Below are 26,655 nucleotides of genomic sequence, written 5' to 3'. Positions count from 1 at the left end.
AGACTATGAAGGTATGAGAGCGGAATTGTTAGAGTGGACTGGGACAATAGATTAAAGGGTAAGACGGTACATGATCAGTGGTGTACATTTAAGGAGTTATTTTACAACTTCCCAAAAAAATATATTCCACTGAGGAAAAAAGGGTGTAAAAGAAAAGATAGCCATCCGTGGCTAAGTAAAGTAATTAAGGATAGTATCCGACTAAAAACAAGGGCATATAAGGTAGCCAATTCTCGTGGGAGGATGTATGATTGGGAAGACTTTAAAAGAAAGCAAAAAATAACTAAAAGATTGATTAAGAAAGGGAAGATAGATTATGAAATTAAATTAGCAAAAAATAAAGAAACAGACAGCAAAAGTTTCTATAGTTATATAAAAAGAAAAAGGGTGTCTAAAGTAAATGTTGGTCCCTTAGAGGATGAGACCGGGAAATTAATGGTGGGAAACATGGAGATGGCAAAAACGCTGAACAATTGTTTTGTATCAGTCTTTACAGTAGAGGACACTAAGAATATCCCAACACTGGACAAACAGGGGGCTCTAGGTGGGGAGGAACTAGATACGATTAAAATCACTAAGGAAGTGGTGCTTGGTAAAATAATGGGACTCAAGGCGGATAAATCCCCTGGACCTGATGGCTTGCATCCTAGGGTCTTGAGGGGAGTGGCGGTAGGGATTGTGGATGCATTGGTAATAATTTTCCAAAACTCCCTGGACTCAGCAAAGGTCCCGGCAGATTGGAAAACTGCTACTGTAACACCCTTATTTAAAAAGGGTAATAGGCAGAAGGCTGGAAACTATAGACCTGTTAGCCTAACATCTGCGGTTGGTAAAATGTTAGAGTCCATTATTAAGGAGACAGTAACGGGACATCTGGATAAACATAATTTAATAGGAAAGACTCAGCATGGTTTCATGAAGGGGAAGTCATGTTTGCCAAATCTACTTGAGTTTTTTGAGGAAGTAACATACATGGTGGATAAAGGGGAACCAGTGGACGTTCTGTATATAGACTTCCAAAAGGCATTTGACAAGGTGCCACACAAAAGATTATTGCTCAAGATAAGAAATCACGGGATTGGGGGTAATATTCTGGCATGGGTGGAGGATTGGCTCTCTAACAGAAAGCAGAGAGTTGGGATAAATGGTTCGTTCTCAGATTGGCAACCAGTAACTAGTGGTGTTCCGCAGGGGTCAGTGCTGGTTCCCCAACTCTTTACAATCTATACTAACGATTTGCAGGAGTGGACCGAGTATAACATATCAAAGTTTGCAGATGATACAAAGATGGGACGGAAAGTAGTGAGTGAGGAGGACATAAAAAACCTGCAAAGGGACATAGACAGGCTAAGTAAGTGGGCAGAGATTTGGCAGATGTAATACAATACTGGAAAGTGTGAGGTTATGCACTTTGGCAGGAAAAATCATAGAGCAAGTTATTATCTTAATGGCAAGAAACTGGAAAGTACTTTAGTACAAAGGTATCTAGGGGTCCTGGTGCACGAAGCTCAGAAAGTTTGTATGCAGGTGCAGCAAGTGATCAAGAAGGCCAATGGAATGTTGGCTTTTATTGCTAGGGGGATGGAATATAAAAACAGGGAGGTATTGCTGCAGTTGTACAAGGTATTGGTGAGACCGCACCTGGAATACTGCATACAGTTTTGGTGTCCATACTTAAGAAAAGACATACTTGCTCTCGAGTCAGTACAAAGAAGGTTCACTCGGTTAATCCCGGGAATGGGGGGGGTGGTCAAATGAGGAGAGGTTGAGCAGATTGGGTCTCTACTCATTGGAGTTTAGAAGAATGAGAGGCGATCTTATTGAAACAAATAAGGTTGTGAAGGGGCTTGATCGGGTGGATGCGGTGAGGATGTTCCCAATGAAGGGTGAAATTAGAACTAGGGGGCATAATCTTAAAATAAGGGGCTGCTCTTTCAAAACCGAGATGAGGAGAAACTTCTTCACTCAGACGGTGGTAGGTTTGTGGAATTTGCTGCCCCAGAAAGCTGTGAAAGCTACATCAATAAATAAATTAAAATAAGAAACAGACATTTTCCTAGAGGTAAAGGGAATTAAGGGTTACGGGGAGCGGGCAGGAAATTGGACATGAGGCTAGGTTCGGAATGGTCATGGCTCTGTGGGTAGTGGAGTGCGCCCAGGGGCCATGTAGCCTCGTTCTGCTCCTACTGTGTTCTAATTCTGTGTTAGATTTCAGGAGATGGTTTTATTCCTGTTCTTCGCTGGGGTGGAAATCGCCTTTACAGAAGGTAAGTACTGTAGAAAATATAGGGACAGAGTGATCTCCTGGAAGATTTTCGATCGCCTAGATGGGTCGGAGAGGAATTTCCCAGATTTTTTTCTCCCAAATTGGCCATTGGGTCTTTTATCTGGTTTTTCACCTCTCCCGGGAGATCACATGGGTTCGGGTGGATGCAGAGTGATAGAAGATTTGAGGTTAGGATCAGTTCAGCCATGATCTTATTGAATGGTGGAGCAGCCTCGAGAGGCCGATTGGCCTACTCCTGCTCCTATTTCTTATGTTCTTATGTTCTCCTACCCGTAGTCTCTGTTGTCCCTGAACAGGTTTTTAGCGTGTATGGAGCTGCGCTGTCCTTGACTTCAAAGAGATTGAAGAATTCTTTCTTCGCTATAGACTTGTTACTTTGCTCATCAAGCACTGCGTACATCTTGATTGCCTTCTCCTTTCTCCCTGCAGGATATGCTTTAACCAAGCAGATTTTGGAGCATGAGCGTGGACTGCTTGCATTTCCGCAATCCTCTGTACACTTCGAGGGGACTGAAGAAGATGTGCTTTCGCTTTGCTCCCCGCTATCCTCTTTGTCAACCGCAGCACTCTCGGTGGTTGAAGGAGGAGGACCTGGATGCAGGGCTGCGATGTGTTTTTCACTGTTGCACTCGAAGCACTTGATTGTCGCCTTGCAGTCTTTTGCCATGTGCATAGTCGACCCACAACACCTGAAGCAGATGCGATTCTCTTTCAGGTATGATTTGCGCTCATCAATAGGCTTGTCTCTAAAGCTTCGACACTTTTTGAGTGGATGGGGCTTCTTGCGTATTGGACACTGACGATCTGGGTCATCCACTTTATTCCCAGCAGAACTGGATTGGTTGACTGAGGGTTCGGCTGGAACATCTGTTTTGTGCACGCTCACAGAGGCTTTGTTGCTGTACTTTGTGGGTTTCTCTGTTCTCAATGGAGCGTAAATGCTGGAGATGGAGAAAGTGAAACTTGGATCATTCCTCACCTTTGCTTGTTGTTGGACGTACCTGGAGAAAAGAGAGAAGGGGGGAAATGCCACTCCATTGTACTCCTTGTACTTGGATCCCTTAGCTATCCATTTCTCTTGAAGGTTGTAGGGGAGCCTTTCCACTATTGGCTTTACCCCACGAGCTGTATCCAAATACGAGAGGCCTTTCAGGTAACCTTCTTGCTTAGCACACTCCAGTTCGAGGAAAATGTCACCCAGTTCTAGGAGCTCGACATTATCTTTGTTGGTTAGCTTCGGAAAGTCCTCTATCTTCTTTAGCAGTGCGTGTTCAATGAGTTCTGGTGTCCCATAACAGTCTCCGAGACGTTGCCAAACCAGGTTGATGCCTGCTGTGGGATTGCGGATGTGCGCTGAGCGAATTCTCTTCGCCTGTTCTGACGACTCAGCTCCGAGCCACATTGTCATCAAATCTAGTTCTTCTCTTGCTGAGAGATTCAAGTACTTGGTGGTACTCAGGAAGGACGCTTTCCATGACCAATAATTTTCAGGACGGGCATCAAATTCTAGAAGACCTGAACTTAACAATTCTCGGCGGATGAGGAACCTAGCGAGGTCCTGTGCACCTTATGGCTCGGGTGAGGAAAGCTTGGCTGGATTGGCCGAGTGCTGTGGAGGTCTCTGCAGGTAAGTCTCACTTTTTCTTCTCCTTTAAGCTCAGTGTCTCCGAAAACAGGCTGTTTGTTACTGCGGTGAGTAGCTGGTTCTGCATCGAGATACCTGGATGTTTCCTTGAAGAACAATTTGGAGTGTTGTTGGACATACTCACTTGTACGTTGCACTGGACTGAGGATCTGTTCTAGAACATATGCTTCATGGCTGCGCTCCCCGCCTGCATTCTCCTCACCTTCTTCATAAGCTGCAGCTTCAGCTTCAGCGGCATCGGCAGCTCCCTGGCTTTGGAGAATGTGGAGACTGGCGTCGAGGTCAGCTCTCTGCTTCATCACACTCGCTTCTTTTTCAGCGAAGGACAATTGAGCCTGGGCAGCTTTTGCTTTGGCACGTGCTTTGGCGGCTGTAGAAGCTGTCGATGACGACGGTCTGCTGGACCACCGAGATGATCTAGAGGATGCTTTAGAGGACGTGACATGGCATCATTTGCTCGGAGAGGCTCATGCTTCTCAATTGGCTGGTCGACGTCCTCTATGGTATATTGTCTTCCTGAGCGTAGACTCATCGTAGCTGAGAGGTATCTTACATAAGAACATAAGAAATAGGAGCAGGAGTAGGCCAATTGGCCCCTCGAGCCTGCTCCGCCATTCAATAAGATCATGGCTGATCTGATCCTAACCGCCAATCCACTATGACAGGACTATCTCCTGAATCTAACAGCATTAGACACACGAAAACAGGAGCAGGATCAGGCTACACGGCCCCTGGGCCCGCTCCGCTACCCACAGGGCCATGACCTATCCGAACCTAGACTCATGTCCAAATTCCTGCCCGCTCCCCGTAACCCTTAATTCCCTTTACTACTAGGAAACAGTCTATTTCTGTTTTAAATTTATGTAATGATGTAGCATCGACAGCTTTTTGGGGCATCCTATTCCATGGACCTACCACCCTCTGAGTGAAGTAGTTCCTCCTCATCTCAGTTTTGAAAGAGCAGCCCCTTATTCTAAGACTATGCCCCCTAGTTCTAGTTTCACCCATCATCTGGAACATCCTCCCTGCATCCACCCGATCCAACCCCTTGATAATCTTATATGTTTCAATAAGATCGCCTCTCATTCTTCTGAACTCCAATGAGTAGAGTCCCAATCTACTCAACCTCTCCTCATATGTCCTTCCCCTCATCCCCGGGATTAATCGAGTGAACCTTCTTTGTACTGACTCGAGAGCAAGTATGTCCTTTCTGAAGTATGGACACCAAAACTGTGTGCAGTATTCCAGGTGCGGTCTCACCAATACCTTGTACAACTGAAGCAATACCTCCCTATTTTTATATTCTATCCCCCTAGCAATGAAAGCCAACATTCCATTGGCCTTCTTAATCACTTGCTGCACCTGCATACTAACCTTTTGAGTTTCGTGCACCAGGACCCCCAGATCCCTTTGTACTTCAGTACATTCAAGTTTCTTGCCATTAAGATAATAACTTGCTCTTCGATTTTTCCTGCCAAAGTGCATAACCTCACACTTTCCAGTATTGTATTCCATCTGCCAAATCTCTGCCCACTTACTTAGCCTGTCTATGTCCCCTTGCAGTTTTTTTATGTCCTCCTCACTCACTACTTTCCCTCCCATCTTAGTATCATCTGCAAACTTTGACGTGTTACACTCGGTCCCCTCCTCCAAATCGTTAATATAGATTGTAAAGAGTTGGGGACCCAGCACTGACCCCTGCGGAACACCACTGGTTACTGATTGCCAGTCTGAATATGAACCATTTATCCCAACTCTCTGCCTTCTGTTAGATAGCCAATCCTCTATCCATGCCAGAATATTACCCCCAATCCCGTGATTTTTTATCTTAAGCAATAATCTTTTGTGTGGCACCTTGTCAAATGCCTTTTGGAAGTCTAAATACACGACGTCCACTGGTTCACCTTTATCCACCCTATATGTTACTTCCTCAAAGAACTCCAGCAAATTTGTCAAACATGACTTCCCCTTCATAAAACCATGCTGACTTTGTCTTATTAAATTATGATTATCCAAATGCCCTGTTACTGTCTCCTTAATAATGGGCTCCATTATTTTACCTACCACAGATGTTAGAATAACCGGTCTATTGTTTCCAGCCTTCTGTCTACTGCCCTTTCTAAATAAGGGTGTTACATTAGCAGTTTTCCAGTCGGCAGTGAACTTTGCTGAATCCAGGGAGTTTTGGAAAATTATTACCAATGCATCCACAATCCCTACCGCCACTTCCCTCAAGACCCAACGATGTAAGCCATCAGGTCCAGGTGATTTATCCGCCTTGAGTCCCATTATTTTACCGAGTACCACTTCCTTAGTGATTTTGATCGTGTTTAGCTCCTCCCCCCCTATAGCCCCCTGTTTGTCCAGTGTTGGGATATTCTTAGTGTCCTCTACTGTAAAGACTGATACAATATATCCATTCAGTGTTTTTCCCATCTCCATATTTCCCACCATTAATTTCCCGGACTCATCCTCTAAGGGGCCAACATTTACTTTAGCCACCCTTTTTCTTTTTATATAACTATAAAAACTCTTACTATCTGTTTTCATATTTTTTGCTCATTTGCTTTCATAATCTATCTTCCCTTTCTTAATCAGTCTTTTTGTTATTTTTTGCTGTCTTTTAAAGTTTTCCCAATCCTCTATCCTCCCACTAGATTTGGCTACCTTATATGCCATTGTTTTTAGTCGAATACTAAAAGCCCACTCAATATGAGGCGCTGGGTTCACTGCGCCCGGCCAAAAATTGGGTAACGCCCCAATTCTCGGCCTCTTTAGGCACTAATCGCTGATGCTCACAACTGAATTTCTCCCCCATAAAAGAGACAGGACCAGAGACACAGGCATTCTAAATAGACTGGACAAGACATAGGCATAGAAATTCGGTGGGCTGCGTCAGCAGTTAGCGCCTAAATAGGGCACTCAGTGGCTTTAGCGCCACTGGCCGTGCCTCCCGCGATATTTAGCGGGGCGCTAATGGCGGCGTTAGCCTGTTGCACTGCACCACCAATGATAACGTCATCGATGTGCGCAGCGCCCCGCTACCGCCCCGATCGCGATATTTGGTCACTCCCGCCTCTGTAACGCCAATCGCAAATCGCGCCCGGTTCACGGGGCCTAGCTGTGGTGGTAGTGGCGAAAATTAAGGTGGAGGTTCGGGGCAGCCATTTTTTCGGTGGCCGCCTGCCAGCACCTCCATCCCCGGCCTCCTGATCCTCCCCCCCCCGGGCAGTGCCATCTGTGTCCCGAGAATCCGGCACTTCTCCTCGGTGCCGGGCTCTTTTGCTGGCACGTGCGATCGGTCATCGTACTGGTGCAGACCCCTCCCGAGATTCAGTTTCAGTGCCCCAAGAGGGACGCGGGGCAACTCGAGCAGCACCCCGCATCCCTTTTGGGTTCTCCGAATGAATTTCCGGTGGGCGCAACTGCTCTGTTCGCAGCTGTAATTCCGGCGCCCAGGCGAGCTTGGCGCCCCATTTGGGGCTCCACCGAATTTCTAGGCCATCGGCTTTCAAAATGGGCTGGACCAGACACACCGGCTTTATAAAGAGACAGAACCAGTCACACAGGCTTTCTAAATAGACAGGACTAGCCAAACAGGCTTTCTGAAGAGACAGGAACACAGCGGCTTTCTAAAGAGACAGAACCAGTCACACAGGCTTTCTAATAGACTGGGCCAGTCATACAGGCTTCCTAAATAGACAGGACCTGATATATAGGCTTTCTCAATCGACAGGCACAGAAACACAGGCTTTATAAAGAGACAGGACCAGTTTTCATGAATCTTATCATTCGTGAAGAAATGACTCATGAAGTACCACTGGGCGGCCAGCTGGTGGCGGCGTCCAAGGAGTATAAATGCTCGGGCGTGGGACCAGCTTGCCCAGGACGTTTTCGTAACCAGGTAATAGTGATTAAACTAGACTCTCATGGTTGTGAAACAGTTGATTAAAGCCTTGTTTTATACTGAAAGCAAGTGCTCAGTAGTCTTTTTCCATCAATTTAATCAACTGACCTGCTCCACGCTCTGAGTGGTCTTGGGAATAGACGGCTACGACTCAACCTGTAGAAGAGAACTCGGACGAATTAATCGATCCATCATGGAGAAACTACTCAGAACCGCCCGTCTTGACCTGGACCCGAATTCACTTACAGCTGCTAAGGTATGGAAACACTGGTATCATACCTTCAGCAACTTCCTTGAGGATTGTGGTCAGAACGTTCCTAATAATTTACGAATGCTTGCCAATTATGTATCCCCTCATGTATTTGACTATATCGAAGAATGTGTAGACTATGATGCCGCAATCCAAATACTACAGCAACTATATGTTAAAAGCCCAAACGAAAATTTTGCTCGGCATCTCATGACAACAACTCAACAACAACCCGGGGAATCATTTGAAAGAAACTTTGCAGGCTAAGCAAGGATCGCAATCTTAAAGCTGTCATTGCTGCGCAGTACCAGGAGGAGTTAATTCGTGATTCCTTTATTAATGGAATTGCATCTCCCTTCCTACATCAGCGTCTGCTGGAGAATAAAACCCTCAAGTTACAGGCTGCCTTTAACCAGGCATATTCTCTGGACATAGCAAAAAGGAATGCAGATACCTATCTTTCACCACGTGTATGGGCTGCTGCTAGCACTTTTAGTGACTCCTTCGATAGGCCTCGGGCGGAAGCCCTCACTGATGATGACTGCAACCTGGCTGACGACAACCCTACCCTAGAAGCATTCACTGATGAAAACCCTGCCCTAGCGGCATCTTGGCAATCTGGAAGGAAGTGTTTCTTCTGTGGAGATGCATTCCACTATAGGAAATTTTGTCCTGTTCGTAAGGCAGTGTGCAATCAATGCAGTAAGAAAAGTCACTTTTCTATGGTATGCCAGTAAAGAGCCTCTGTTAGTAAGAAAGCCCACTTTTTCAGGTATAACAGTCGAGAGCCACTGTTAGTATTGCAGCTACTATCTATTAATCTGCTCCTCCCCCAAGAGCCACTATTAAGGTTACAGCTGCAATCTATAAGACTGCTCCTCCCCCAATAACCACTACTGAGGTTACAGCTGTCAAGGGTGAAACTGCCACTCCTCCCATCATGGCTGCTTTTCCTAAAGTCTGTCCCATGCAGCCATAAAGGTTTCGGTAAATGGATACATTTTGAGTGTACTAACCGACTCATACAGCTCTAACAGCTTCAACAGTGAGCGGGCTTTCAGTAAGTTAAAACAGCATATTTACCCCTCGGAAAGGGAAATTGCAATGGCTCTGACGATACTGACTTATGCCATCCTGGCGTTACCCTTATGTTGCACTTTATGCGATCTAAAAATCTCCCATTTTCTACAGAAGATGTGAAATGAATATGCTGCACCTGTAGAATTTGTGCGGATTTAACACCACAGCACTTCCATCCATCAGATGGCTCGCTCATACACGCTTTACAGCCTATGCAGCGACTCAGCGTTGACTTTAAAGAGCCATTGCCTTCCTCAACACGAAACACTTACTTACTTACTATGGTGGACGAGTATTCCCGCTATCACTTTGCTTTCCCCTGTCCCAATATGCTTACTTCCACAGTGATCAAATGCCTCGAACAAATCTTTTCCCTTTGCGGTACGGCCAATTTCATCCTCTGATCGGTGTCCCTCCTTCATGTCAAGCGAACTCAAAAGTTATCTTTCCTAACGGGGCATCAGCACAAGTAAAACGACACCATATCATCCCATCAGTAAAGGACAGCGTGAGAGATACAACGATATCATTTTGAACGCTGGTCGTCTTGCACTGAGGTCACACAACCTACAAGACCAGCAGTGGGAAACTGTGCTCCCTGACGTGTTGCATTACATCAGGTCTCTTCTTTCGACATCCACCAATATCACTCCAGAGGAGCTATTCTTCAGGTTCCAGCATCGCTCCACTCATGGGACGTCCCTACCATCATGGTTGGTAGCCCCCGGCACCATGCTGGTCTGATGATTTGTCCGATCAACCAAAAATGATCCCCACGTCGACGAGGTGGAAATAACAGATGCTAATCCCACATATGCACACGTGCAGTACCGTGATGGCCGGAAGTCCACCATTTCACTCCGAGATCTGGCTCCTGTCCAACCAGTCCCACGGACCCTGCCGATAGAGGAATCTATATTAAAGATGCCGACATTCTGCACCCCTTTGAGGATGACGCACTACCTGGGAAATCAAGAGATCTGCAAGCTACTCCGCTGGAACAACTCGGGGTTCCAAGGGCTCCCAATGGGATCGCCACCCGAAGCCAGCACGTTAGTCAATCCCTGGCTATCAAACAAGATGTAGCCAGCTCTACACCTGTGGGGACCCGCCCCCGGAGTCACGATACAGAGGGGAGCTGAAATAGGGGGTGATGTGCTGCTAATTATAGAGAAAAATACAAGTCAGCTTGGTAGACAGGGCAAATATATAAGGGCAAGGCTGGATGGCATCTATTTTAATGCAAGGAGTCTTGCAAATAAGGTGGATGAACTGAAGGTGTTGATAAACACATGGGAGTATGATATTGTTGCTATCACGGAGACATGGTTGAGGGAGGGGCAAGAGTGGCAGCTCAATATTCCGGGGTACAGAATCTTCAGGCGAGACAGAGGGGGAGGTATAAGAGGAGGGGGTGTCGCAATATTAATTAAGGAGTCAATTACTGCAGTAAGGAGGGATGATATATTAGCAGGTTCCTCTAATGAGGCCATATGGGTGGAGCTTAAAAACAAAAAGTGGGCAAGCAGTTTGCTGGGAGTGTACTATAGGCCTCCAAACAGTCAGGGGGAGATAGAGGAACAGATATGTAGGCAAATCTCAGAGAAATGTGCAAATAATAGGGTAATAATAATGGGGGATTTCAACTTCCCCAATATTAACTGGGATAGTCAAAGTGTGAAAGGCTCAGAGGGTGTAGAATTCTTAAAGTGCATCCAGGAGAGCTTTTTGAGCCAGCATGTCGAAAGTCCTACAAGAGAGGGGGCGGTACTGGACCTAATTCTAGGGAATGTGACCGGCCAAGTGGAAAAAGTGCTAGTAGGAGAGCACTTTGGTGATAGTGACCATAATATGGTAAGATTTAAGGTGGTCATGGAATAGGACAGGGATGGGCCGGAAATAAAGGTTCTAAATTGGGGGAAGGCCGATTTTAATAGGAAAAGGCAGGATCTGGCCAAAATGGACTGGGATCAGCTACTTGTAGGAAAATCCGCATCGGAGCAATGGGAGGCTTTCAGAAGGGAGATTGAGATCATACAATGGCAACATGTTCCCGTAAGGGTCAAGGGTGTTTCCAAAAACCACAGGGAACCTTGGATGTCAGGGGATATACGAGAATGGATTAGGAAATAAAGGAGGGTTTTTGGTAGATACAAAAGGCTAAAGACGGAGGAAGCCCTAGAGGAGTACAAAAAGTGCAGGGGGATATTAAAAAAGAAATGAGAAGATCAAGGAGGGGCCATGAAATAACACTGGCGAGCAAAATAAAGGAAAATCCTAAGATGTTTTATAAGTATATTAAGGGTAAGAGGATAACTGTTGAAAAAATAGGGCCCATTAGGGACAAAAGTGGAAGTCTGTGTGTGGAGCCGGAAGATGTAGGAGGGGTTCTAAATGAATTTTTAGCATCTGTTTTCACTATGGAGAAGGACGATGTAGACATAGAAATAGGGCGGGGGGACTGTGATATGCTCGAACATATTAACATCGAGAGGGAGGAGGTATTGGCGGTTTCAGCTGGCCTAAAAATGGATAAATTCCCAGGCCCGGATGAAATGCATCCCAGGCTGCTGTGTGAGGCAAAGGAAGTGATTGTGGGGGCTCTAACACATATATTCAGGACCTCTCTGGCCACAGGGGATGTGCCAGAGGACTGGAGAACCGCTAATGTAGTACCATTATTCAAGAAGGGTAGTAGGGAAAAACCGGGGAACTACCGGCCAGTGAGCCTAACATCAGTGGTAGGAAAATTATTGGAAAAAATTCTGAGGGACAAAATTTGTCTCCACTTGGAGAGGCAAGGATTAATCAGGGATAGTCAACATGGCTTTGTCAAGGGAAGATCATGTCTGACTAATTTGATTGAATTTTTTGAGGGGGTGACTAGGTGTGTTGATGAGGGTAACGCAGTGGATGTGGTATACATGGATTTCAGTAAGGCCTTCGATAAAATCCCGCACAGGAGACTGGTCAAGAAGGTAAGAGCCCATGGAATCCAGGGTGCCTTGGCACATTGGATACAAAACTGGCTTAGTGGCAGAAGGCAGAGGGTGATGGTCGAAGGTTGTTTTTGTGACTGGAAGCCTGTGGCCAGTGGGGTACCACAGGGATCGGTGCTGGGTCCCTTGCTGTTTGTGGTCTACATTAATGACTTGGATATGAATGTAAAAGGTATGATCAGTAAGTTCGCGGATTATACAAAAATTGGCAGGGTGGTAAATAACGAGGAGGGTAGCCTCAGTCTGCAGGACGATATAGATGTGTTGGTCAGATGGGCGGATCAGTGGCAGATGGAATTTAACCCGGAAAAGTGCGAGGTGATGCACTTTGCGGGGACTAACAAGGCAAGGGAATACACAATGAATGGAAAGACCCTAGGCTAGATGGAGGGTCAGAGGGATCTGGGTGTGCAAGTACACAGATCCCTGAAGGCGGCGGAACAGGTGGATAAGGTGGTATAAAATGCATATGGGATACTTGCCTTCATTAGCCGAGGCATTGAATATAAGAGCAAGGAGGTTATGATGGAGCTGTATAAAACACTGGTTAGGCCACAGCTGGAATACTGTGTGCAGTTCTGGTCGCCACACTACAGGAAGGATGTGATCGTGTTAGAGAGGGTGCAGAGGAGGTTCACCAGGATGTAACCAGGGCTGGAGCGCTTCAGCTATGAAGAGAGACTGGGCAGATTGGGTTTGTTTTCCTTGGAGCAGAGGAGGCTGAGGGGGGACATGATTGAGGTGTTCAAAATTATGAGGGGCATAGATAGGATGGATGCTGAGGAGCTTTTTCCCTCAGTAGAGGGGTCAATAACTAGGGGGCATAGATTCAAGGTAAAGGGCGGGAGGTTTAGAGGGGAATTGACAAAAAACTTTTTCACCCAGAGGGTGGTTGGAGTCTGGAACTCACTGCCTGAAAGGGTTGTGGAGGCAGGAACCCTCACAACATTTAAGAAGCATTTGGATGAGCACTTGAAATGCCATAGCATACAAGGCTACGGACCAAATGCTGGAATATGGGATTAGATTAGACAGGGCTTGATGGCCGGCGTGGACACGATGGCCCGAAGGGCCTCTATCCGTGCTGTATTACTCTATGACTCTATGACTCTATGACTCTGTCTCCCTTCTCCCTCAGGTCAATCAGAGCAACACGGGCCCTGTCGCTCTACCAGTCTGGACCAGGTAACACAGGGACCAAGACACGGTAAGAGGAGAAGTGCCTTCCTGCCACAGACAAAGATCTAAAAGACTGCGGCTATTTGTGCTGCACCTAATCCGCTAGAAGGAAGTCGCCGGACTTCCAAATCTTTTCGGCAGGAAGAATGTCATGAATCTTATCATTCATGAAGAAATGACTCATGAATTAACAATGTGCAGCCAGCTGATGCGCCATCCATGGAGTATAAATACTCTAGCATGTGCCCAGCTTGCCCAGGAAGTTTTGGTAACCAGGAACTTTTGATGTAACGAGAATCTCATGGTTGCGAAACAGTTGATTAAAGCCTTGTTTTATATTGAAACCAAGTGCTCAGTCGTCTTTTTAAATTACCAGTCACACAGGCTTTCTAACTGGACAGACCAGACACATAGGCTTTCAAAAAGACAGGAGCAGATACACAGGCTTTATAAAGAGACAGAGCCAGAGACACAGGCTTTATAAAGAGAGAGGATCAGTCACACAGGCTTTATAAAGAGAGAGGATCAGTCACACAGGCTTTATAAAGAGACAGGATCAGTCACACGCGCTTTATAAAGAAACAGGACCAGAAACACAGGCTATTTAAAGAGACAGGACCAGTCACACTGGATTTAAAAAGAGACAGGACCCGTCACACAGACTTTATAAAGAGACAGGACCAGTCACACAGATTTTTAGAAGAGAAAGAACCAGTCAAACTACCTTTTTAAACATACTAAACCAATCACAAACGATTCTTAAGAGACATGATCAGACATGAACGATTTTTATAGAGAGAGGGCAAGTCACACAGGCATTTTAAGCATACAGGGTTTTAAACACATTTGGTTTTAAAAGATACATGATCAGTCACAAAGGCTTCTTACAGAGATCGAGCCAGTCACAAAGGCATAGAATCATAGAAGGGTTAAAGCACGGATGAAGACAATTTGGCTCGTCGAGCCCGTGCCGGCTCTCTGCAAGCTATTACCAGTAATGGTAACCAAGAAACTATCGGATTGTCATAAAAAACCATCTGGTTCACTAATGTCCTTTAGGAAATCTGCTGTCCTTACCTGGTCTTGCCTGTTTGTGATGTCCAGAAACACAGCAATGATGTTGCCTCATAACTGCCTCTGAAGTAGCCTCGCAAGCCACTCAGTTGTAACAAACTGCTACAAAACACATTAATAAGAATGAAACCGGACGGACCTCCTGGCATCTAACTCAGCACCAGCTACAGACACGGCAATGGCACACGTAGCCCAGTCGACCCTGCAATGCCCTCCTCACCAACATCTGAGGGCTTGTACCAGGATAGGGAGAGCTGTCCCACAGATTCGTCAAGCAGCTGCATCACATAGTCATACTGACAGAATCATACCTTTCAGCCAATGTCCCAAACTCATCCATCACCATCCCTGGGTATGTCCTGTCTACTGGCAGGAGAGACCCACCAGTAGTGGCGGTACAGTGGTATAAAGTCGGGAAGGAGTGACCCTGGGAGTCCTCAGCATTGAATCTGGACCCCATGATGGCTCATGGTTCAGGTCAAGCATGGGCGATGAAACCTCCTGCTGATTTACCCCTACCATCCTCCCTCAACTGATGAGTCAGTACTCCTCCATGTTGAACACCACTTGGAAGAAGCACTGAGAGTAGCAAGGGCACAGAAAGCACTCTGGGTAGGGGACTTCAATGTCCATCACCAAGAGCAGATGGATAGCACCAGTACTGACCGAGCTGGCCGAGTCCAGAAAGATATAGCTGCCAATCTGGGCCTGCGACAAGTGGTGAGAGAACCAACACGAGGGAAAAACCTACTTAAACTCGTCCTCACCAATCTAGCTGTCGCAGATGCATCTGTCCATGACATTATTGGAGGCAGTGAACACTGCACAATCATTGTGGAGACGAAGTCCCGTCTTCACACTGAGGACACCCTCCTTCTTGTTGTGTGACATTATCAGGAGCAGCACCAGGCGTAACTAAAATGAGGTGACCACCTGGGGAAGCTGCAGCACAGGAGTACATGCATGTTAAAAGCAGAAGCAGCTATAGAGAGGGCTTAGCAATCCCACAATCAGGGATCAGAACAATGCTCTGCTGTCCAGCCACATCCAGTCGTGAATGGTGGTGGGCCATTAAACATCTAACGACAGGAGGAGGAGGCTGCATGAATATCCCCATCCTCAAGAATGGGGGTGCCCAGCACGTGAACGCAAAAGCAAGGCTGAAACATTTGCAACCAACTTCAGCCACAAGTGCCGAGCGAATGATCCATATCCGTTCACTCCTGATGTCCCCACCATTACAGAAGCCAGTCTTCCGCCAATTGGATTCACTCCACGAGATATAAAGAAACCGCTGAGCGCACTGGATACAGCAAATGCGATGGGCCCCGATAAAATTCCGGCTTTCGTGCTGAAGACCTATGTTCCAGAACTAGTCTCGCCTCTAGCAAAGCTGTTCCAGTACAGTGACAACTGTTCCATCTATCCGACAAGGTGAAAACTGCCCAGGTATGTCCCGTCCATAAAAAGCAGAAAAAATCCAATTCGGCCGATTTCCTCCCCATCAGTCCACTCTCAATCATCAGCAAAGTGATGGAAGTTGTCATCGAAAGTGCTATGAAGCGGCATTTACTGAGCAACTACCTGCTCACTGATGCCCAGTTTGGGTTGTGCCAAGAGCAATCGGCTCCCAACCTAATTACAGCCTTGGTCCAAACATGGAGAAAGGAGCTGAAATCCAGAGGTGAGGTGAGAGTGACTGCCCTTGATATCAAGGCAGCATTTGACCGATTGTGGTATCAAAGAGCCCTGGTAAAACTGAAGTCAATGGGAATCAGCAGGCAAAACTCTTCACTGGCTGGAGTAATATCGAGCACAAAAGAAGATGGTTGTCGTATGATAGCAACATACTGCGGATGCTGGAAATCCGAAATAACAACAGAAAACGCTGGAAAACCTCAGCAGGCCAGGCAGCATCCGTGGAGAGAGAGACAGAGTTAAAATTTCAGGTCGCAGACCCTTCGACAGAACTGAGAAAAAAGCCGGAAATTAAACAGAATAAAAAGCAAGTTTGAGGGCTGCGAAATAGGGGAGTGGATGAAATAACAAAAGGGAAGGTCTGAGAGGTGAAGAGACATCAAGAGGTATTCAAGGCGAGAGGAGATGGCAATAGGACAGGTAAAGAAACAGAGGATGGCTCTAGATGAAGTGTGAAATGCGCTCGCTGAATAAGAGACAGCTGCCATGTGGGAGAGAATGAATGGAAAAGGCACAAACCAAAATAGTGGATAAAAAATATATAAAAATATGATAGGGGCCGAGGAAATGATCTGAAATTTTTGAACTTGATATTGAGTCTGCAAGGCTGTAAAGTGTCTAATGGGAAGGTGAGGTGCTCATCCTCGATCTTAAGCTGAGCTTCCATGGAACAATGCAAGAGGCCGCGGACAGTGAGTTCTGAGTGGGAATGGAGTGGTTAGTTAACGTCACAGGCGACCGGAATCTCCGGGTCATACTCACGGACTGAACCGATGTGTTCAACAAAGCGGTCACCCAATCTGCGTTTGGTCTCCCCAATGTAGAGGAGTCGACATCGTGAGCAGCGAATACAGTATACTAGATTGCAGGAAGTACAAGTAAATCGCTGTTTTACCTGGAAGGGGTGTTTGGGGCCCTGGCCAGTGGGAAGGGGGGAGATATAAGGGTAGGTGCTTCAAGTCCAGCACTTCCACGGGAAGGTGCCGGGCGAAGGGGAAGGGGAGCTTTGGGTGATAAAGAAGTGGACTAGGGTGTCTCGCAGGGAGCAGTCCCTATGGAATGCGGAAAGGGGAGGGGAGGGGAAGATGCATTTGGTGGTGGGATCACTTTGGAGGTGGCGGTAATGGCGGAGGATGATCTGTTGAATGTGGAGGCTGGTGTGGCGAAATGTGAGGACAGGGGGAACCCTATCGTGGTTCTGGGTGGGAGGGTCAGGGGTGAGGGCAGAAGTGTGGGATATAGACCTGACACTAACGAGGGCCATGTCATCCACGGTAGGGGGGAATCCTCGGTTGAGGAAAAAGGAGGACATGTCAGAAGCATTGGTGTGGAAGGTGGCATCATCGGAGCAGATGCGGCGGATTCAGAGAAATCAGGAGGCGAGTTGGGAGGAAGTGTAGTTCAGGTAGCTGTGGGAGTCAGTGGGCTTGAGTGAATGTTGCTCCAAAACCTATCCCCAGAGATGGAGACGGAGAAGTCGAAGACGGGAAGGGAATAGTCGGAGATGGACCATGTGAATGTGAGGGAAGGTAGGAAATTGGATGTAAATTGACTGAAATTGTCTAGTTCTGGTTGAGAGCAGGAAACGGCACAGATTCAGTCATCAATGTAGCAGAGAAAGAGGTGAAGGAGGGGATCCGAGCAGGACTGGAACAAAGTGAGTTCCACATACCCCACGAAAAGGCAGGCATATCTAGGACCCATGCGGGTACCCATAGCAATACCTTTAATTTGGAAGAAATGCGTGGAGTCAAAGGAGAAGTTGTTCAATGTGAGAACAAGTTCAGCCAGGCAGAGGATGGTGGTGGTTGGGTAATGGTTGGGCCTCTGTTCAAGGAAAAGTGGAGCGCCCTCAGGCCATCCTGGTGGGGGATGGAGGTGTAGAGGGATTGTACGTCCATTGTGAAAAGGAGGGGATTGGAGCCAGGAAACTGGAAACTGTTAAAGTGGCAGAGTGCGTCAGAAGCTTCATGGATGTAGGTGGGAAGAGACTGGACAAAGGGAGAATAGATAGAGTCGAGATAGGAAGAGATAAGATCGGTGGGGCAAGAACAGGCTGAAACGATGGGTCTACCAGAGCAGTCCTGTTTGTGGATCATTGGAAGGAGGTAGAAGCGGGCTGTGTGGGGTTGGAGGACTATGAGGTTGGCGGCCGCGGGGGGAAGATATCCGGAGGAGATGAGGTCAGTGACAGTCTTGGAAACCGTGGTTTGATGTTGCGTGAGTGGGAAAAATTGGCAACTGGAGCAAAATGTGGAAAAATGGGAGATCTTCCATTTTGGTAGGAAGAATATATAAGCAAAATATTATTTAAATTGAGAGAGATGAATGCCGCGCTACTTCCTCGTACATGAAACACAAAATGTTATGTACATACAGCACGTGATGATGAAGGCAAAATTAATTTTAAGAACATACGAATTAGGAGCAGGAGTAGGCCATGCGGCCCCTCGGGCCTGCTCCACCATTCAATAGGATCATGCCTGATCCGAACTTAGACTCACGTCCACTTCCCTGCACTGTCCCCGTAACCCTTTATTCACTTATCATCTAGGTAACTGTCTATCTCCGTTTTAAATTTATTTAATGTCGCAGCCTCCACAGCTCTCCCAGGTACCAAATTCAATAGATTTACTACCCTCTGAATGAAAAAGTTTCTCCTCATCTCAGATTTGAAAGGGCAGCCCCATATTCTAAGATAATGCCCCCTAGTTCTAGTCTCACCCATCAGTGGAAACATTCTCAACGCAGCCACCCGATCAAGCCCCTCACAATCTTATATGTTTCGATAAGATCACCTCTCATTCTTCTGAACTCCAATGAGTGGAGGCCCAACCTACTCAACCTTTCCTCATAAGTCAACCGCCTCATCTCCGGAATCAACCGAGTGAACCTTCTCTGAACTGCCTCGAGAGCAACTATTTCTTTTCTTAAATATGTAAACCAAAAGTGTACTCCAGGTGTGGCCTCACCTGTACCCTATATAACTGCAGCAAGACTTCCCTGCTTTTACACTCCATCCCCCCTGCAATAAAAGCCAAGATTCCATTGGCCTTCCTGATCACCTGCTGTACCTGCATACTAACCTTCTGTGTTTCATGCACCAGGACCCCCAGATCCCTTTGTACTGTAGCACTTTGCATTTTCTCTCCTTTTAGATAATAATTTGTTCTTTGATTTTTTCTGCCAAAGTGCATAACCTCACACTTTCCAACATTATATTCCATCTGCCAAATCTTTGCCCACTCACTTAGCCTGTCTATTTCTTTTTGCAGTTTTTTAAGTCATCCTCACTCACTGCTTTCCCTCCCATCTTTGTATCATTGGCAAACTTGGATATGTTGCACTCGGTCCCTGCCTCCAAATCGTTAATATAGATTGTAAAGTGTTGGGGTCCCAGCACTGACCCCTGCGGAACACCACTATTTACCGTTTGCCAACCCGAGAATGAACCGTTTATCCCAACTCTCTGTTTTCTGTTAGATAGCCAATCTTCCACCCATGCCAGTATATTGCCCCCAATCCCGTGATTTTTTATCTTGTGCAGTAATCTTTTGTGTGGCACCTTGTCAAATGCCTTTTAAGGTCGAAATACACCACATCCTCTGGTTCCCCTTTATCCACCCTGTTTGTTACGTCCTCAAATAATTCGAGCAAATTTGTCAAACATGACTTCCCCTTTGTAAAGCCATGCTGACTCTGTCCGATTAAATTATGCTTATCCAAATGTTCTGTTACTGCTTCCTTAATAATGGACTCCAACATTTTACCAACCACAGATGTTAGGCTAACTGGTCTATAATTTCCAGCCTTTTGTCTGCCTCCCTTTTTAAATAAGGGCGTTACATTAGCAGTTTTCCAATCTGCTGGGACATTTCCTGAATCCAGGGAGTTTTGGAAAATTAACACCAATGCATCCACAATCCCTACCGCTACTTCTATCAAGACCCTAGGATGTAAGCCATCAGGTCCAGGGGATTTATCTGCCTTTAGTCCCATTATCTTACCGAGTAACACCTCCTTAGTGATTATAATCGTGTTTAGCTCCTCCCCCTCTATAGCCCGCTGTTTGTCCAGTGTTGGGATATTTTTAGTGTCCTCTACTGTAAAGACTGAAACAACATATTGTTCAGATTTTGGCCCTTATAGCAAGGGAGATGTCTTGCAGCAACTGTACAGCGGGTTGGTGAGACCATACCTGGAGCACTGCATACAGTTTTGGTGTCTTTATTTAAGGTGGACCATTATTGATTTGGAGGCAGGGCGGAGAAGGTTCAATTGATTGATTCCCGAGATGAAAGGTTTGTCTTATGAGGATAGTTTGTGCAGATTGGGCCGATACTCATTGGAGGTTAGAAGAATGAGAGGTGATCTCATTGAAACATTTAAGATTCTGAGGGGGCTTGACAGGGTCGTTGCTGATGTTTCCCCTGGTGGGGGAATCTAGAACTGGGGGTATAGTTTCAGGATATGGGGTCGTCCATTTAAAATGTAGATGAGGAGGAACTTCGTCTCTCAGAGGGTCATGAATCTTTGGAATTCTCTAGCCCAGAGAGCTGCAGAGGCGGAGACATTGAATATATTCAAGGCGGAGATAGACAGATTTTTGAGCAACAGGGGAATCAAGGGCGTTGCGGAACAGGCAGGAAAGTGAAGGTCCAGCCAAGATCAGATCAGCCATGATCTTATTGAATGGCGGAGCAGGCTCATGGGTATGAATGGCCTACTCCTGCTCCTATGTGCTATGTTCTTATGTATCTGCCCTGGGAGTGTTTGATGCTGACACTGGATATAAAGTGGGGATACACTGTCAGCCTAATGTTCAAGTAGCTCTGTGTTGTACCTGCCATAGGGATGCTCGATGCTAAAATTAGGGCTACACTGTCAGGGTAACGTAGAGGGAGCTCTGTATTTTACCTGCCCTGAGAGTTCTCGATGCTGACACTGGGTATAAAGTGGGGATACACTGTCAGGCTAATTTAGAGGTATCTCTGTATTGTGCCTGCCGGTGGAGTACTCGATGCTGACAGTGGGGGTAAACTGTCAGGGTAATGTAGAGGTAGCTCTGTATTTTAACTGCCCTGGGAATGCTCGATGCTTACACTGGCATAAACTGCTGACAAACTTTCAGGCTAATGTAGAGATATATCTGTATTTAACCTGTGCTGGGAGTGCTCGATGCTAACAATGCTTATAAAATGGGGATACACCGTCAGGGCAATGTAGAAGGAGCGATGTAGAGTACCTGCCCTGTGAGTGCTCAATGCTAACACTGGGAATAAGGTGGTGGTACAATGTCAGGGTAATGTATCGAGAGCTCTGTATTGTACCTGCACTGGAAGTGATCGATTCTGATACTGGGTTTTATGTGGCGGTACACTGTCAGGATAATGTAGAGGGAGCTCGGTATTGTACCTGTCCTCAGAGTGCTCGATGCTGACACTGGATATAAACTGGGGATACACCATTAGGGCAATGTAGAGGGCAATGTATTACACCTGCCCAGTGACTGTTCGATGGGGAAGTGCAAAGAGACCTGGGTGTTCTTGTGCACCAGTCACTGAAGGTAGCATGCAGGTGCAGCAGGCGGTTAAGAAGGCAAATGTTATGTTGGCCTTCGTAGCAAGAGGGTTCGAGTACAGGAACAAGGATGTCTTGCTACTTATGTACAGGGCCTTGGTGAGCCCGCACCTTGAGTATTGTGTGCAGTTTTGGTCGCCTTACCTGAGGAAGGACGTACTTGCCATGGAAGGAGTGCAGCGAAGATTCACCAGGCTGATACCTGGGATGGCAGGAATGACGTATGAGGAGAGATTGTGTCGATTGGGCTTATACTCACTGGAATTTAGAAGATTGAGAGGGGATCTCATCGAAACCTATAAAATTCTGTCAGGCCTGGACAGACAAGAAACAGGAAGGATGTTTCTGATGGCCGGGGAGTCCAGAACCAGGGGTCAAAATTTAAGGATAAGGAGTAAGCCATTTTGGACTGAAATGAGGAGGAATTTCTTCACCCAGAAAGTGGTGAACCTGTGGAATTCTCTGCCACAGAGGGCGGTGGAGGCCAGTTCATTAAATATATTCAAGAATGAGTTGGATGTATTTCTTGAGGCTAAAGGGATCAAGGGAAATGGGGAGAAGGCAGGGACAGGGTACTGAATTTGTATCATCAGCCATGATCTCATTTAATGGCGGAGCAGGCTCGAAGGGCCGAATGGCCTACTCCTGCTCCTGGCTTCTATGTTACTATGTTTCTATGTTTCTAACATTGAGTATAATGTGGAGGAGGTTCACTGTCAGGGCAATGTAGAGGCAGCTCTCTAATATAACTGCCCTGAGAGTGCTCTATACAAACATTGGATATAACGTGGTGGTACACTCTAAGGGTAATGCAGAGAGAGCTCTGCATTGTACCTGCTCTGGAAGTGACCGATTATGACAAATAAAGTTAGAGAGTTAAATGCGTGGCTCAAAGACTGGTGTGGGAGAAATGGGTTTTGCTTCCTGGGACACTGGCACCAGTACTGGGGCAGGAGGGAGCTGTTCCATTGGGACCGGCTTCACTTGGCCAGTGCTGGGACTAGAGTCCTGGCGGATCATATAACTAGTGCTGTAGAGAGGGCTTTAAACTAACTAGTGCGGTGGAGGTTCCTAGAGAGCAAATAATAAAAATGACAACAGAGAATGTCATAGACTTAGGTAGCAGTGGGGAAATTAAAAATCAGAGCGTGTCAGGAAGGGGCAGAAGGTATGGAGTAAAAGGTAAATTAATAAAAAGGGCAAAAGCAGGAACTAAGTGTCACAAAACATACTTGAAAGTTCTCTATCTGAATGCACGTAGCATTCGTAACAAAATAGATGAGTTAATGGCACAAATAACTACATATGGGTGTGATCTTGTGGCCATTGCAGAAACATGGCTGCAGGGTGACAATGACTGGGAATTAAACAAAACAGATTATTTAACGATCAGGAAGGGCAGGCAGGATGGAAGGGGAGGTGGGGTGGCTATGTTAATAAAGGAAGGAATCACTGTAATACAGAGAAATGATATTGGGTCAAATTATCAGGTTAATGATACAGTTTGGGTGGAGATAAGGAATAATAAGGGCAAAAAAAACACTCGTGGGCATAGTCTATAGGCCTCCAAACAGTTGCAACTCTGTTGGACGGAGTATCAATCAGGACATAGTTGAGGCTTGCAATAAGGGAACATCTATAATTAAGGGGAATTTTAACTATCATATTAATTGGACAAATCAAATTGGGCAGGGCTGCCTTGAGGATGAGTTCATTGAGTGTATTAGGGATGGGTTTCTTGAGCAGTATGTAACTGAACCGACCAGGGGGCAAGCAACCTTAGATCTGGTCCTGTGTAACGAGACAGGATAAATTAAAAATGTCGTAGTAAAGGATCCCCTTGAAATGAGTGTCCATAACATGGTGGAATTCCTCTTTCAATTAGAGGGTGAGAAGGTTGGATCTCAAACAAGCGTGCTGAGCTTGAATAAAGGAGACTATGAAGGTATGAGAGCGGAATTGACTAGAGTGGATTGGGAAAATAGATTAAAGGGCAAGACGATACATGATCAGTGGTGTACATTTAAGGAGTTATGTTACAGCTTCCAAAAAATATATATTCCACTGAGAAGAACAGGTTGTAAAAGAAAAGACAGCCATCCGTGGCTAAGTAAAGAAATTAAGGATTGTATTCGACTAAAAATAAGGGCATATAAGGTAGCCAAATCTAGTGGGAGGATAGAGGATTGGGAAAAGTTTAAAAGACAGCAAAAAATAACAAAAAGATTGATAAGCAAGGGACGATAGATTATGAAAGTAAATTAGCAAAAAATATAAAAACAAATAGTAAGAGTTTGTGTAGTTATATAAAAAGAGAAAGGGTGGCTAAAGTAAAACATGGCCCATTAGAGGATGAGACCGGGAAATTAATGGTTGGAAATATGGAAATGGCAAAAACACTGAATGAATATTTTGTATCAGTCTTTACAGTAGAAGACAGTAAGAATATCCCAACACTGGTCAAACAGGGGGCTCTGTGGGGGAGGAGCTAAACCCGATCAAAATCACTAAGGAAGTGGTACTCGGTAAAATAATGGGACTCAAGGCGGATAAATCACCTGGACCTGATGGCTTACATCCTAGAGTCCTGAGGGAAGTGGCGTTAGGGATTGTGGATGCATTAGTAATAATTTTCAAAAACTTCCTGGAATCAGCAAAGGTCCTGGCAGACTGGAAAACTGCCAATGTAACACCCTTATTTAAAAAGGGCAGTAGACGGAAGGCTGGAAACTATAGACCAGTGAGCCTAACATCTGTGGTAGGTAAAATTTTGGAGTCCATTATTAAGGAGATAGTAACAGGACATTTGGATAAACATAATTTAATAGGACAAATTCAGCATGGTTTTATGAAGGGGAAGTCATGTTTGACAAATTTGCTGGAGTTCTTTGTGGAAGTAACATATAGGGTGGATAAAGGTGAACCAGTGAACGTAGTGTATTTAGACTTCCAAAAGGCATTTGACAAGGTGCCACACAAAAGATTATTGCTAAAGATAAAAAATCACGGGATTAGGGATAATATTCTGGGTTGAATAGAGGATTGGCTATCTAACAGAAGGCAGAGAGTTGGGATAAATGGTTCATTCTCAGACTGGCATTCAGTAACTAGTGGTGTTCCGCAGGGGTCAGTGCTGGGTCCCCAACTCTTTACAATCTATATTAACGATTTGGAGGAGGGGACCGAGTGTAGCATATCAAAGCTTGCAGATGATGCTAAAATGGGAGGGAAAGTAGTGAGTGAGGAGGACATAACAAACTTGCAAGGGGACATCGAAAGGCTAAGTAAGTGGGCAGATATTTGGCAGATGGAATACAATAGGTTGATTGGCTATGATAAATTGACCATTAGGGGGATAGGGTGGGATATGTGTTGGTGTAGGGGTTACAGGGATCGGGTAGGATATGTGTCGGTGCAGGCTCGATGGGCCGAAATGGCCTCTATCTGCACTGTGGGGTTTCTGTGATTCTGTAATTCTGTGAATACTGGAAAGTGTGAGGTTATGCACTTTGGCAGGAAATATCGTAGAGCAAGTTATTAACTTAATGGCAAGAAACTGGAAAGTACTGAAGTACAAAGGGATCTGGGGGTCCTGGTGCACGAAACTCAAAAGGTTAGTATACAGGTGCAGCAAGTGATTAAGAAGGCCAATGGAATGTTGGCTTTCATTGCTAGGGGGATAGAATATAAAAGCAGGGAGGTATTGCTTCAGTTGTATAAGGTATTGGTGAGACCGCACCTGAAATACTGCATACAGTTTTGGTGTCCATACTTAAGAATATACATACTTGCTCTCGAGTCAGTACAAAGAAGGTTCACTCGGTTGATGCCGGGGATGAGGGGATGGACATATGAGGAGAGGTTGAGTAGATTGGAATTGTAATCATTGGAGATCTGAAGAATGAGAGGCGATCTTATTGAAACATATAAGATTGTGAAGGGGTTGGATCGGGTGGAGGCGGGGAGGATGTTCCCGATGATGGGTGAAACTAGAACTAGGGGGCATAGTCTTAGAATAAGGGGCTGCTCTTTCAAAACTGAGATGAGGAGGCACTACTTCACTCAGAGGGTGGTAGTTCCATGGAATATGCTGCCCCAAAAAGCTGTAGAAGCTACATCATTGCTTAAATTTAAAACAGAAATGGACAGTTTCCTGGAAGTAAAGGGAATTAAGGGTTACGGGGTGCGGGTAGGAATTTGGACATGTGTCTAGGTTTGGATCGGACATGGCCCAGTGGGTAGCGGAGCGGGCCCAGGGGCCGTGTAGCCTGATCCTGCTCCTATTTCTTGTGTCTAATTCTGTTACATTCTGGAGATGGTTCTGTGATAGTAGATTGGCGGTTAGGATCAGATCAGCCATGATCTTATTGAATGGCGGAGCAGGCTCGAGGGGTCGATTGACCTGCTCCTGCTCCTATTTCTTATGTTCTTATGTTCTTATGTTTAAAGTGGCGGTAAACTGTTAGGGTAATGTAATGGGAGTGCTGTATTGTACCTGCCCTGAGAGTGTTCAATAAAAACATTGTGTATAAAGTGGTGGTACAGTGTCACAGTATTGCAGATTGAGGTCAGTATTGTACCTGCCCTGGGAGTGATCGATGCTGACATTCGGTATTAAGTTGGGGTACTCTGGCAGGGTAATGTAGAGGGAGAACTGTGTGGTAACCGCCTTGGGAACGCTCGCTGCTCACACTGCAACAACAACAACTTTTACTCAAATTGTGCTTTCAACGTAATAACTTGTCGAATGGCGCTTAAAAAGATTGATATAGAACAAAACTTGACGCCGAGCCACTTAAGGAGTAGGTACATATGGGTCGATAATCAAATGCTTGGATAAAGAGGCGAAGTTATAATGAGCGTCTTAACGGAGGAAAGAGAGGTGGAGAGGTTCAGGAAGGCAATTTCAGAGTTTAGGGCCTTGGCCGCTGAAGGCACTGCAACCAATGGTGGAGC

This window comes from Somniosus microcephalus, unplaced genomic scaffold (assembly GCF_052327205.1).
Source record: "Somniosus microcephalus isolate GS21.2 unplaced genomic scaffold, FLI_Smic_1.0 unresolved_chr6, whole genome shotgun sequence".
Taxonomy (NCBI): Eukaryota; Metazoa; Chordata; class Chondrichthyes; order Squaliformes; family Somniosidae; genus Somniosus; species Somniosus microcephalus.
Note: the sequence above shows the minus strand (reverse complement) of the source record.